Source organism: Prionailurus viverrinus, chromosome A1 (assembly GCF_022837055.1).
Source record: "Prionailurus viverrinus isolate Anna chromosome A1, UM_Priviv_1.0, whole genome shotgun sequence".
NCBI lineage: Eukaryota > Metazoa > Chordata > Mammalia > Carnivora > Felidae > Prionailurus > Prionailurus viverrinus.
In genome coordinates, this window is record NC_062561.1 from 52,013,262 (window position 1) to 52,026,154 (window position 12,893).

Genomic DNA, 12,893 nt, shown 5'->3' on the forward strand with positions numbered 1-12,893 from the left:
TTTCTTTTGAAATCTTCTTATCCAGTTCCCCCAGAACTTATAATTTCTTTTCATTTTAATTAAGACTGAATCAAGATTTTAGCTTTTATAATTGCTCTTCCCTGTTACTGTCATCTGTCTCTCCTCCTACCTCTGTGATCAAATCCCTGCTTCACTGGTTTCCTTCTCTTTCCATGTTCAAACCCCTTTCATCTTAAAATATAAACTTCTTAAAAATTAATAGCCTAATTATACAAATTCATTTGACAGGCACCTGATCTCTTCATCACAACCAAAATTTTCAGAAAAATTGATGATACTTGCCATCTTTATTTTATGGTTCTCATCATCATTAGTTCACAGAAACAGCTCTCCTCAAGGTCACTAATGACCTTCTGATAAATTCTTGCTGACATATCAGCCTCTGTGACTACTTGACCTTTCAAAAGGCATCACTGGCTGTTTTTGCCTTTAGGATATTTCTCTTCTATCTTTTGAGAAACTTCTCCTCCCCCCCCCCAATCCCCCATCCCAAATATACTCCTGGCTTTCATTTCTTTAACCATTGTTTCTCAGTCCTCTTTACTATCTCATCCTTTACCAATCCTTAATTGTTGATGCTCCTAAAACCTCAAAGTACTTCCTTTCCTCCCATTCTGTATTTTCCCCCTCCACAGGTCACCCATGCCCAAAGCTTCAATGGCCAGGTGTGTGCTCTTAACTCCTTCATTTATATCCACTCCACACCTCTTCTCTGAGTTACTTTAGATAGCCAACTGCCTGCTCAACACCTTCATTTAAATTTTTCAAAAGCATTGCAAACCTAACATGTTTAAAAGGAAATTCATAATTTTTCACACTAACCTGGTGCTCTATCTTAATTAATAACATTATCCTTCAGCCTGTTGACACTCTTGAAAACTTGAACTTATTTTTCACATTTTTCTTTGCTTAATCATCAATATCCAATCCATCTAGTAAATCTTATCAATTTAGCTCCAGAATGAGTCTTGCATCCATATACCTCCTTCATTTCTTTCATCATATCTCCTTTGGACTCCAGTAGTAGCTACCTGGATATTCTCCCTTCATCCACCCTGATACCCACTGCCCTGATCTCTTCTCCACACAGCTGCCCAAGTGATATTTATAAAAGGTAATTGAAACATGTCACCCTCCTAAAGAAAAATATGACTTATCATTGTTCTTAAAATAAAGACTCCCATCCTTAGCACTGACCGCCTGCTATTCCCTGGCTTCCATCCCTCATAACTCCACTTTGCTCTCTGTTCTAGTCAGGTAATTGGTTTTAAATGCACCATACCTTCTATAGACCCTTAACGTATAAGGTCATGTCTGCTTAGAATCCTATCTTCTCCGCCAGTTGGGGCCCTTATGTTCCTGTGGCCATATTTTCATTTAGTTTCTCTTCAGAATATCACTTCTGACTCATGTCTGTTCTGTTTTGTCTGCTTCACACTAACTCAGGTATAGGAGACGGCAGCTTCCCGCCTTGATTTGTCCCAATATCACTTGTATAAGATTTGAATAAAAATGAACTGCTAACAGTCCATTGTAGAAGCCCAGACCAAACTAGGTCAAATGTGATTTTACAAATTCCTGTTCTTGAGTTCTTTGACCACACCTGTTATTGGTTATTTCTTCTTGGCTGACATTTCTCTACAGGCCTGATTCAGTTGCTCTTTTGCTCAGTAGCCTCTCATGCCTTCTTTCTTCCATCTCTCTTTTTCTCTCCCCCACCCCCACATTCTCCTCTCCCCTCTTACTTCCACTCCTCAGTTTTATATTCATTATTTGTGTGGGTGGTCTAGTTCTCTCTTTGCTGTGCCAGGCTCTCCTCAGTGAATCTCATCCCCACCACCAAACATGATGATATAGTTACTCTTTGAGAGGCACTTTATCCTACCTTTTATAACATAAAATTATTTTGTGTCACAATAATATAAACATTCAGTCATCTACACTTAAATCATCAAAACTGTCACTGGCCTATCTCCTGTATTTCTCTTATTCAATAGTCATCATAGTGAGTTTGAGGGATCTGGATGCTGATCAAGAAAAAAAAATATGACCACTGGGGGGCAGTTGCACACTCTGAGCCTTATTTGGATGGTGCTTTGATGGGTTTGCCTGGGGAGCCAGTCACTCTGGGCATAAAACTTTCCAAAACAACTGCACAGGAGCTGCCATCAGAAGGGAAGGAGGGCAAGGGAACTCTGAAAGTAAAGGAAATTCACAGAGGGGGCTTTCCTGTCCAGGTGATGCCCTCAGCAGCATGGCCGCAGGGGTTTGGGGTCCTTTATGGCTCTCAAAGTTGGATAATATGGATGCACAAATAATCACAACACAAGATCAGCTATGGTATCATAAGAAAAGCATCAACATTCTCTGGGAGCTCTGATGTGGTGGGGAAAACTTCTAGAAGGGGGTTCAGGGAAAAGGTCCTAAAAGAGGTGTGGCATTTGGGGGAAAGAGAGGAATTACATAATACTAAGTTTTCAAGCCCAGGGTGATTTTAAGTGTAGTGATGCCACCGATCAGTACAGGAAGAAACAGGAGCAGAATGGGATACGCAATTGGTCTTAAGAGGCTGTCATTGATTTGAGCAGGTACAGTCTGGGATACTGAAAGGATATATTTGTGGAGGTAATTACCGAACAGTGAGAAATGAGGGAGGTGCTCAGGTAAGAGGTTGGTGCCAGAGATCCAGGTTTGGGAATGATCCCAGAGATTTTAAATATGGTATCTTCAAAGTGAGGTTACCTATGGAGAAAATACTAAATTTGAAGACAATGAAAGTGGAACCTTGATGTGTGTCTACACATAAGGGGTTGAGGGAGGAACCAGAAAATGAGACAGTAACTAGTGCAATTACATGGTAAAGATGAAGTGTAATACGAGGTTGGTTGTGGCGAGGCAGAGTGAATGGATACATTCTACATCCAAAATCAATCATCCTTCGAAGTTTGGTATGAATCTTACTTCCACCACATACCCTTCTCAGCCCACGAGGTTGTTTTGGTCGTCTGAATTCAGAAAGCTTATTGTCTGCAATTCTCACTTGGCAATTAATTGTGCATTACCTTAGAACATTACTTATTTTCATGGTGTACTTAGCTAGATGGCATCGTCTTATAATTTTTTGAGTCATCCGTATGACTTCATCCATAGTAACTTATCAACAAGTACATACTGATAAATGTTTTGTAATGTTTCTCAGTAACTACAAAATAGGGGCTTCCCTCAACCCATTATCATATTTATCTTTTTGTTGTTAGGCTTTATTCTATATGCTTAAATTATGAGGACTGTATATATGTGTGTGTGTGTTTATATATATAATATATAGCTTATATTATATTAATTATATATATAGTGTGTGTATATATATATATATATATATATATATATATATAAAATATACATATATAATCTCTCCTCACTTCCCCTGTCTGTATCTGTGTCTCTGTGTCTGTGTCTGTCTCTCTGTCTTTCCAAAACAATTGTTGATCTCTGACTAAATGCTAGGAGCTCACTTTGCTAAAAGCCAGGAATACAGAGATGTGTAAGACCTAGTCCCAATTTCAAGAAAGACAAAGTGTATAAGGGAGTCAGTTTGAACCAGGAGTACTAAACATGAAGACTGGCCCTGGTTAAGAGTGAGTCCTTGAGGGTATGATAAACACAGAAGTTGCAATAGCCACAAAATATGTGGACCAAGGAGAGGGAGACAGTAGAGAATGTGTTCGAGGTATAGTAGGATTAAAAGAGATGCTTAAGGTAAACCTTAAAGAGTAAGCAAGAGAAAGCTAGGTGCAGAGATGAGGTAGGGGTGGAACCATTCCAAGAAGAAAGGAGAGGAGGGGCAAATGTTCTAATACCAGAGAGCATGGTGTGTGTGTCCGTGTGTGTATGTTTGTGTGTGTGTGTGTGTGTGTGTGTGTGTGTGTGTGTATAGAACTATGGGACTTCTATCCAAGAAGTATTCTCTGCATTCTTCTTTATCAGTTATGTTTAGTCATAGCAGGAAATCTAGCAATTACAAATTCAATGTCATTTCGAAAAATGTCTAGATAACCATTTATAGATATACATTTATAATTTGTGATAAGCTTAGGTACCTTTTCAGAATATCATGCTTCTTTTTTGTGTTAATGCTTTGCTATTGTGTAATTTGAGCTCTGGCTGTGCTTGAGATTGTGATATATATCATAGAAAGTACAAATGTCATCGCTGTGGATAATTATTAGGTAAGAGCCAGTGAAGTCTGCCTTTCCCACTTTCTGCTTTTTGAATATGAATCAGAAAGCAATTTGTTAGCAATTGCTAGTGTATGCCTTCAGTTTTCAAGTTGTTAAACTTTTCCTCATTTTTGAGTCCTTCACAAGATTGATAAGATAACTTTTGCCAGCCTTGAGCCAGGGCATGGACAATAGACTCCATTCATGGGAGATATTCAGTCACATCATGATGAAATATGGACACAGCATTTCTAGGAAGTTGATGTTGAAGTTACTTCCAATTTCAGAACCAACTGTTCAATGTTTGTATTCTGTTTATGATACATTCAAGTGTTCCTATGTTTTTATGTGACTTAGAGAGCCCGTGGTTAAATGGCATGTGGAGCTCATTTAAGAAACTTAGTGAAGCTGAATTAAGGTAGTTTCTGAACAGACAATAAGAATGTTTATGATGTTACCCATTATGGCGATCCAGGACCACTGATGAAGCCAATTCCACCACCACCACCACTACCAAAACACCAATCTGGTTTTTTCTGGAATTGTTTCGGAACACAGAGAAGAAAATACATAGCTTCCGATAAAATTAAAATAGTGGAAACACACCTAAGAAATTTCCCTAGGAAATTACCACATAGTTAAATGCTTGCTATGTACTTTTATATTTTCTCATCTGTATTTGTTCAACCTCTTCTTCAGTGGTTTTTATTGTCAGTGAGTTGATTGGTAGAGTTGAAGGAGGAAAGAAAATCCTGATTGAGATGTGAGTTGCCATGGCAACTACAGTTATATTTTTCTGTGTGTAACTATAAATGGTAAAATGTAACCCTTCTAATTATACTGCTACATTTTTAACTCTATTGGTACCAGACCCTCTGCAAAGTTTGTTGTCATGGTAAATTAAATCTATATGTTTCATTTGTATCCCAACAAAAGTCTTTATTTTAATTAGAATCTGTTTTGCAAAAATTAAGATTCTAAAACTCTTAGTAAAATATCAAACTACAGTGATTTTAAAATCTAATCTGAATGCCTACAAATAGCCCTTCTGGACATTCAACATAATTAAAACGTTAACCTGAATCAAGGTTTATTATTTTTGAAGTGTGTCATTTGAATAGAATGAAAAGAAAGCAAATTAAAAATGTGCCAGTGGAGGGCTTAAGCTTTATTTAGCAGAAAGTTGCTTTTTCCTCAGTCCTATGAAGTCAACATAGACAGGCTCTGCTCTCCTAATGCTAGTTTTAAGTAACTCATGCATTCAAACAACAACCATCAAAGACATCCCTGCTCCCCACCCCCCATCCAGATTCACCACCCCTGCTCCCTTGGAGCCCCTGTTGCCTCTATTGCTGCCCCAGGTTGCTCCTTGAACTATGATGAAGCGGCAAACCCTCAGACTCAGAAGCAGGAGCAAGGAAAAAGCTGTGAGAATCAGGGTACTGAGGGGCAAGGGCCCTGCTGAAACCATCACCCTCCAGGTTACAGCTCCCTCTGTCCCAGCCATAAAAACAGTTTGATTTTTTTAAAAAAGTGATTTCACCCTGTAGTAGTATTGTCTGAAGGTCTATCAAATAGAGATTGTAAATCTCACCTCTAAACGCATGAAAATTCTGAGAGATTAAAGGGGCTGTCTGTGGTGATTCAAATCTTAGTGTCAATTACATAAATCATGGTTTTTTTCCTGGTAAAACTGAGCAGAATTGGGACAGGCTGAAGGATGGTGGCTTGAATTTCATGAATAGAGGATGGCTTTGGAGGAAGAAGACTGGGAGGGAGAGAGTCCTAGGTGTGGTATAGTGTAAGTGACAGGAGCATACTGTGACATAGACTAGACTTCCAAGAACGTAGGAGGAGGGTAGTGGGAAAAGTGGGTGAGGGGTGTGTGCAAGGGCCTACATTTTACTTAAGAGTGTCTGCACACTTGGGGGCACTGCTTTGTCCTCTGATCTTTCTTCTTCCTCTGTCAGAAATAGACGGAATATTAGATACGTGGAATCACAGTATGTGTAGCCTTTTGAATATGGCTCTTTCACTTAGCACAATGGATGTGGGGTTCATCCATGCTGTTCCGTGTATCAGTAGCTTATTCCTTTTCATTGCTGAGTAGTATTCCATTATTTGGAGCTATACAGTTCATTTATCCAGTCAACTGGTGAAGGAAATTTGGGTTGTTTTCATAGGCTCTAAGAGTTCACATATGGGTTTTTGTGTGTACCTATTTCTTGGTGTGTGGGATTGCTAGGTCATATGGTAAGCATTTAACTTTATAAGAAACTTCTGAGCAGTTTTTAAAGTGACTATTTTATTTTGCACCCCACCAGCAACACACAAGAGTTCAAGTTGTTTCACTTTCTTAACATTACTTAGTACTGTCAGCTTTTAAAAGAATTATTTTAGCCATTCTGATATGTGTGGAGTGTATCTCATCCTGGCTGTAATTTGCATTTCCCTAAAGACTAGTGATGTCAAGAATCTTCTCATTCGTTTATTTGTCGCCTGTACATCTTCTCTGGTTAAATATCTGTTCAAATCGTTGGCCTATGTTTTCAATGGGTGGTTTGTTTCCTTACTGTATATTTGCGAGTTTTAAAAACTTATGTACTGCTTACAAGTCCTAAGTCAGATATGTGATTTGCATGTATTTTTCTCCCAAGGTGGCTTGGGAGAAAAATCCTTCTCTTAACAATGTATTTTTGCAGAGCAAAAGTTTTTATTTAATGAAGTCCGGTTTATCAAGTTACTGTTATTTTTTTAGTAAACTGTGCTGTTGGTGTCATATCTGAGAGCCCTCTGCCTAACCCACAGCCACAAAGATTTTTCTTCTAAGAGTTTTATACTTGTATGTTTTATATACAGGTCTATGATTCATTTTGAGTAGATTTTGTTTTTGAGAGACAGTGAGAGTGAGAGTGAGAGAAGGAGAGAGGGAGAGAGCGAGAGAGCGAGAGAGCATGCGCGAGAGAGAGCATGCACAAGCAGGGGAAGGACAGGAGAGGGAGAGAGAGAATCTTAAGCAAGCCCCATGCTCAGCGCAGATCCCGACATGGGGTTTGATCTCACCACTGTGAGATGATCTGAGCAAAAACCAAGAGTCAGATGTTTAACTGACTGAACCACTCAGGGGGCCCCTGGAGTAGACTCTTTTTCAATGCTAAAAAATTTTAGAACTTTACCTGATAGTAATTGGACTATTCTCATTATGTCTTTGAGAAAATATCTAGGGACCAAAAGTTGCTATGAATTTAACAATACTTAAAATTTCTGTCTCTTTGTGTCTATTGGCTAGCTAAAGTTTACATATTTTCTTATAGAGCTAATTAAATTATGTTAATTTAAATTGTATTAACCACAACCACATGTACATACATTTGGAAAGTGCACTGTATCAATGTGCAAGGTGCTTAGTCTATAGCAAGTACTTGGGGCTCGGTGGAATTATGGATGCCTTGTAATAACTCTGCCTTCCCACAGTCGTGTAGTGGTTTGCCAGCCACAGATCTGGACAGATCTTCTCCTTTTGTAGATAAAGAAGCAGAGGTTCAGAGAATCAGCCCTCTTTCTAGGGTCCAACTGAGTTAGTGGCAAAGCTAGTCTAAAACGTAGGTCTCTGGAATTTTGTGGAAGGTGCATGCTCTATTGCTGTGTTATGGTTTCTTGAAATGGCCCCTGGCCACTAGGAAGTGAGACTTCATTATAGTAATCATTCTTTTGAATATGTGCCTTACATTCTATAAGCTCTTTAAGATCAAGGACCACATCTTTTTTAGCTTTTGAATGCCCAGTTTTGCTCATATGTTGCTATGTGTCCTAATATTAAAACTGGGGCATTTGTGGAATAAATGCTTGTTGAGCTAATGACTCCTTCCTTGGGCAAGAAAGTAATGCATGACAACATATTGTTATTAGATTTTCACTGGGAATACTGGTGTATTGGTATTGGTCTGATCCAGTATGATCTAGAGAATAACACATGAGATTCAACATCAGAAAAACTAAGCTGAAACCCTGGCTGGCTGAACTACTTACTAGCACCGTGACGTAGGGCAGATTACTTAACCTTTGGGACTCATCAAAAAACAAAACAAAACAAAACAAAACAAAACAAAAAACAAAACATACTCCATGAGATAGATGTATGAATGGAATAAAATAATGCTTGTGAGAGGTTGACCAAGTTAGTATGGTACTGAAACTCAAAAACTAGAAGTTCCATCTCCTTTGTCACTTTGTGGGAATAAAAATTCAGTGTGTGAAAAACAAAGCCTAAGCACGATGGAAGTTGAAAACAAAACTCACAGTTAAATGTTAGAGTCGATTATTCTTGTTTCAATCTAGGCATGTGCTGTAGTAATGAAATGCTTTTCACGAGAGTGTGCAGACAGAAGTCCCGGAGCCAGGCATGTTTTGCAAAAAAGCCATGATGAAGAGAAGTGATTTTTGTAGCAGCACAAGAAAAAGAAGTAATATAAACTGCTTCATGATGTCATTTCTATTAGCTCTGGCTTTTGGGCTCATCTGCAAGTTTTCCCATTTCTTATGAAAGCTGTCTTTTTTATTCCCAGAAGTTATTCCTTACAATTATAGTCACTCATGTGGTGGCATGGATCCTGCAAAGGTCTTGTCGGCTTGAAGGAAAGACAGGGGGTAGAGCCAGGGGTCAACTTATCCAAGCTTAAATATTGCATCTCACAGTGGTATTCAAAGAGGATCGTTCCACATGCATGTCTCTTGTTTCCTTCTCTTCAAAACATTCTGGGCCACAGCTTCCTGCCTCGCTCTTGCATTTTAATCCCCTGGCTTGGCATTACATCAAGCTCCTGGCATGGCATGAATGACTTCTCTCATTGCCCCTAAGGGCTTGGGTTCTGTCATCTGTGGCTGTCATTGCGGAGATGCAAATGAAAGCTTCTATGAGGTGAATCGAAGTCAATGTGGCATTGCCTAGCCCCAGCCCAGCAGCGCTCTAAATGCAGCACCTTCTGAAATAAATATTCCCCTCTATTTTTCTTGGCCTTCACAACTGCACACCCACCTTTTCTTTCCAGGGTAGTCCCCAAACCATATCTGTACCATGTACTACTTCCGTATCCATACCTGCTTCCCAGATATACAGTCAATATCACCTGCCTCTTTGAGGGCTTAGCCATTCTAACATGGAGGAACTTTAGCTTTTCATCAGTGTGATTCTGGCATAGGCAAACTTTGGCACCATTCTATTTCTCCTTTTTGTAATCCTCCTTTACATCTTTTTATCTCTCTCCTGCCTGTTCTCAGACATCCAGTGTCCTGTGCAGACTTACTATTTCCCAGGACTGACCACCTTCTTACCCCTTTCATCTACCCCTGGAAGAAAAGCATATAATCAGTGAATCCACCCAGGTACACTAAAGACACGTTATCACTTGTGATATCCCATTATCCCCAACACAGGGATATTGTTTGAAAAGAGAAGGTTATGGCATTTCATATAAAATAATATCTAATTATAAAATCTAACACTAAACCAGAATGGGGAGACTATTTTTTTAGGTAAATTGTTTTTCAGGTTTTAAAACCTAAACAGGTTTTAAACGTTTCAAGCTGCCCTTCAGTTCTCATTTCCTTCCTCAACAAATAGAAATGCATCCAATCATTCCCTCTTTCAACACATCTGTATTGGGCACCTGAATCATACACAATCCTAGTATTTAGGATATAACTATACTTCTAAGAACTTTCAGCCCAGTATGGAGACAGAAAATTATGTGTAATCCAGAACGGTGTGGTATGGGCCTAAAGAGGGTATGCTGTGGGGAGACATAGGGATGTATCCAGCACAGGTTTGGGTGCCACAAGGGACAGTAATGACTAAGCCAAGTCTGAAGCTACAGGAAGAAGTATCCAGGGGAAAGGGAGAAGCAGGTAGTCCAGAGAGCAGAGGGAATATGGTGATGGGTGGTTAGGAGTGCAAGGGTTAGGAGAGCAACACCTACAGTGTTGGGTTTATGTGGGGTAACAAAAGCCACAGCACTAGGTGTATAGTGAGCACTTACAGTGAGCCAGGCAGTGCTCGAATTCTTTGCAGGCCCTTCTCCTGGGTTCAATGCCACCATCAATACAAGGAGCAGGAGACTGACCATACTCTGTGCACTGCCCATCACCCAGATGATCACTATCACATCACACTCTGCTGAGAAAGATTTAGGACTGATTGCATCACCTCCTCCATCTCTATGGCCACAGATCCCCATGAGAAGCTCGGTCTGATCATTTCTTGTCACCTTGAGTAGCCCCACAGAGCTCTGTCCATCACTGACCCTGACCCAAACTAGCAGCAGCCTAAGCACTCAAACCTTTCACAGTACCTCCCTGGATGTGTCATCTATTACCATCAAAACTGGCTGCTCTGCAGTCTTGTCTTTGAATAGCACTCATCTGTTTGTTGAGCTCTTCCAGAAGACTCTGCTTCCATGGGGTCCAGAAGAAGAGGAGACGTCCTGTTTGCTCTTCAATGCTACTTCCTATCAATGTTAGCTTTCTCCTCCCTAAAGATCCCCTATCTTCCTTGAAATTATGGCATCATGAGCTTCTCTTCATCATTGCAGTCAATTGAAGGTCTCAGAGTCACTCACCACCCCTCTTTCAAGATTCTGGCACCAGGCTCATGGTCTCTGTCACACCTGCCTCCTGCCATAATGCTTGGTGATTTTCAAACCCATGTGGAGGATCCTTACCCCAACTGGCCTCTCACTTTCTTGATCTCCACTCCAATATTCTTGTCCTTTTCCCTACCTCAGCTATCCATACATCTTGCCTTTGTAAGTAACCATATGCATTTCAAAGTTTTTCCATTCTGCTTCTACTTTCTACTCCATTCAGCCCACTCTCTCCAGTCCTCTGATTCTAGAAATTTCTCAGCCTCAGCCCCACCAATCACCAATCCACTGATTCTTCACATTGCCTCTACCCTCATATCCTCTGTTCCCTCCATGTCCATCTCAGATCCCACAGTCCTTCCTTATAATCACTTCCTCATACCCCCCCTTCCCTTCCTTTGCCCTCATTCTCTTTGTTGCACTCACTTGGCTGAACTATAAGCTTAGTTAAATCCACCTCTCTGTTTCACCTGTTTCTGCCCCCTAAGCAGCTGAATATGGCAAGAGAAAACAATGGCAGCTAGTTTTATTTTAATTCAATGGCCACGAACCTCCATTGAGCTACTGGTGCTGCCCAGGGATCCCTAGGATATCATGGGGGAGGGTTTATGGAGCCAAACTTCCTGGTTCAGATTCCTCCCTCTGCCACTTACCAGCTGTATCATCAGGGATATTTATCTTCACTTTCTGAGCCTCGGTCTTCTCATGTATAAGGTAGAAAGAAGAATGATACTTATCTCTGGGATCACAGTGAGGATTAAATGAGAGAGCTCTCTGTGTTTCCATCTGTGACCAACCAATCATCTCACTTGTGTCTCAGGTACCCTTACTTCTCAAGTCTCATTGTTTTCTGCTCACTCTGCTGCACCATCAAATTTCACTGATTCACTGGGTCATTCTCATCGCTATGTATGCAAACTCTAGTAACCTTCCTTGACCTATCAACCTTCAGGAAGCCACCCATTTCTCTGCAAAACACCTCTATCTCCTATTTTCTCTTAAATACACTCCTATAAAGTTGTTTTTCACTACTGCTCCATCAAAACTGCTCTCATCAGCGTTACCAGTGAGCACAATCTTGCCAAAACCATGGAAACTTACCCATCCTTGTTTTATTTGATCTGTCCATTGCATTTTGTATGGCCAGTTCCTCCCTGCTTGAGACTTCCCTCACTTGACTTCTGGGGCACTACACCTTCCTATTTCTCTTTGGCCACTTCTCCTTGGACTCCTTTGCTGTTTCCTTCTCATACCCTTGACATCTAAATATTGCAGGGCTGAACCCTGAGCCCTCTCTGTTCCTTCATTTACACTGAGTCTCTTGGCGATCTCATCCAGTTTCAAGTGTCAAATGGCATCTCTAAGTTGATGATGCCCATATTTATATGCTCTTCCTCCAATATCCTCGTGGCTCATTTTATCATTTCCTTTAGGTCTTGACTCAAATTTCACTTCACAGAGACGCCTTCCTATTTTATATAAAATGGTGTTCTTGCATCAGTCTATATATTATATTCTCTTACTCTGTTTTATTTTCTTCATCTGTCATATATTTATTTGTGCATTGAAAGCCTTTTGAGAAGAGAGAAATTATCACTTTGTAGAATGCCTTGTACATAGAAAGCTACCAATACATGTTTATTAAATAAAAGCATGATCTCATTCAGCCCTGACAACACCCCAGCAACCTTATGAGAAGGGTTATTATAGATGAAGAGATGGAATCAAGTTAGCCCATTATCATACAGCAGGCAGTTCAGACAGCTGGACTCCAGAGCCTACAGAAGCCAGAGGGGTACCTGGAGTCTGGATCACAAGGGTACTTTTACCAGGTATGGAATTGATCTTGAGGATAATAGGGAGCTACTGGAGTGGTAGTGGTGGGGGTTGGGGGGTGACATGCCCTGGGTAAGGTGCTGACTCCATCCAAAATATGTACATACTTGCCTGTCTGCAATTCCTGGGTCATCGAATCATGCTGGCTCAGAAGCCGCCTTGGCTCTGGGTTGGAAAG

At 40.4% G+C, this 12,893-nt stretch overlaps 1 protein-coding gene across 16 annotated transcripts in view; it reads left to right on the forward strand.

Annotated features, from left to right (window-relative positions):
* The window catches only part of SCEL (sciellin), a 220,493-nt gene that overhangs the window by 141,310 nt on the left and 66,290 nt on the right, over nucleotides 1-12,893 (forward strand). The gene's annotated exons all lie outside the window — the stretch shown is intronic.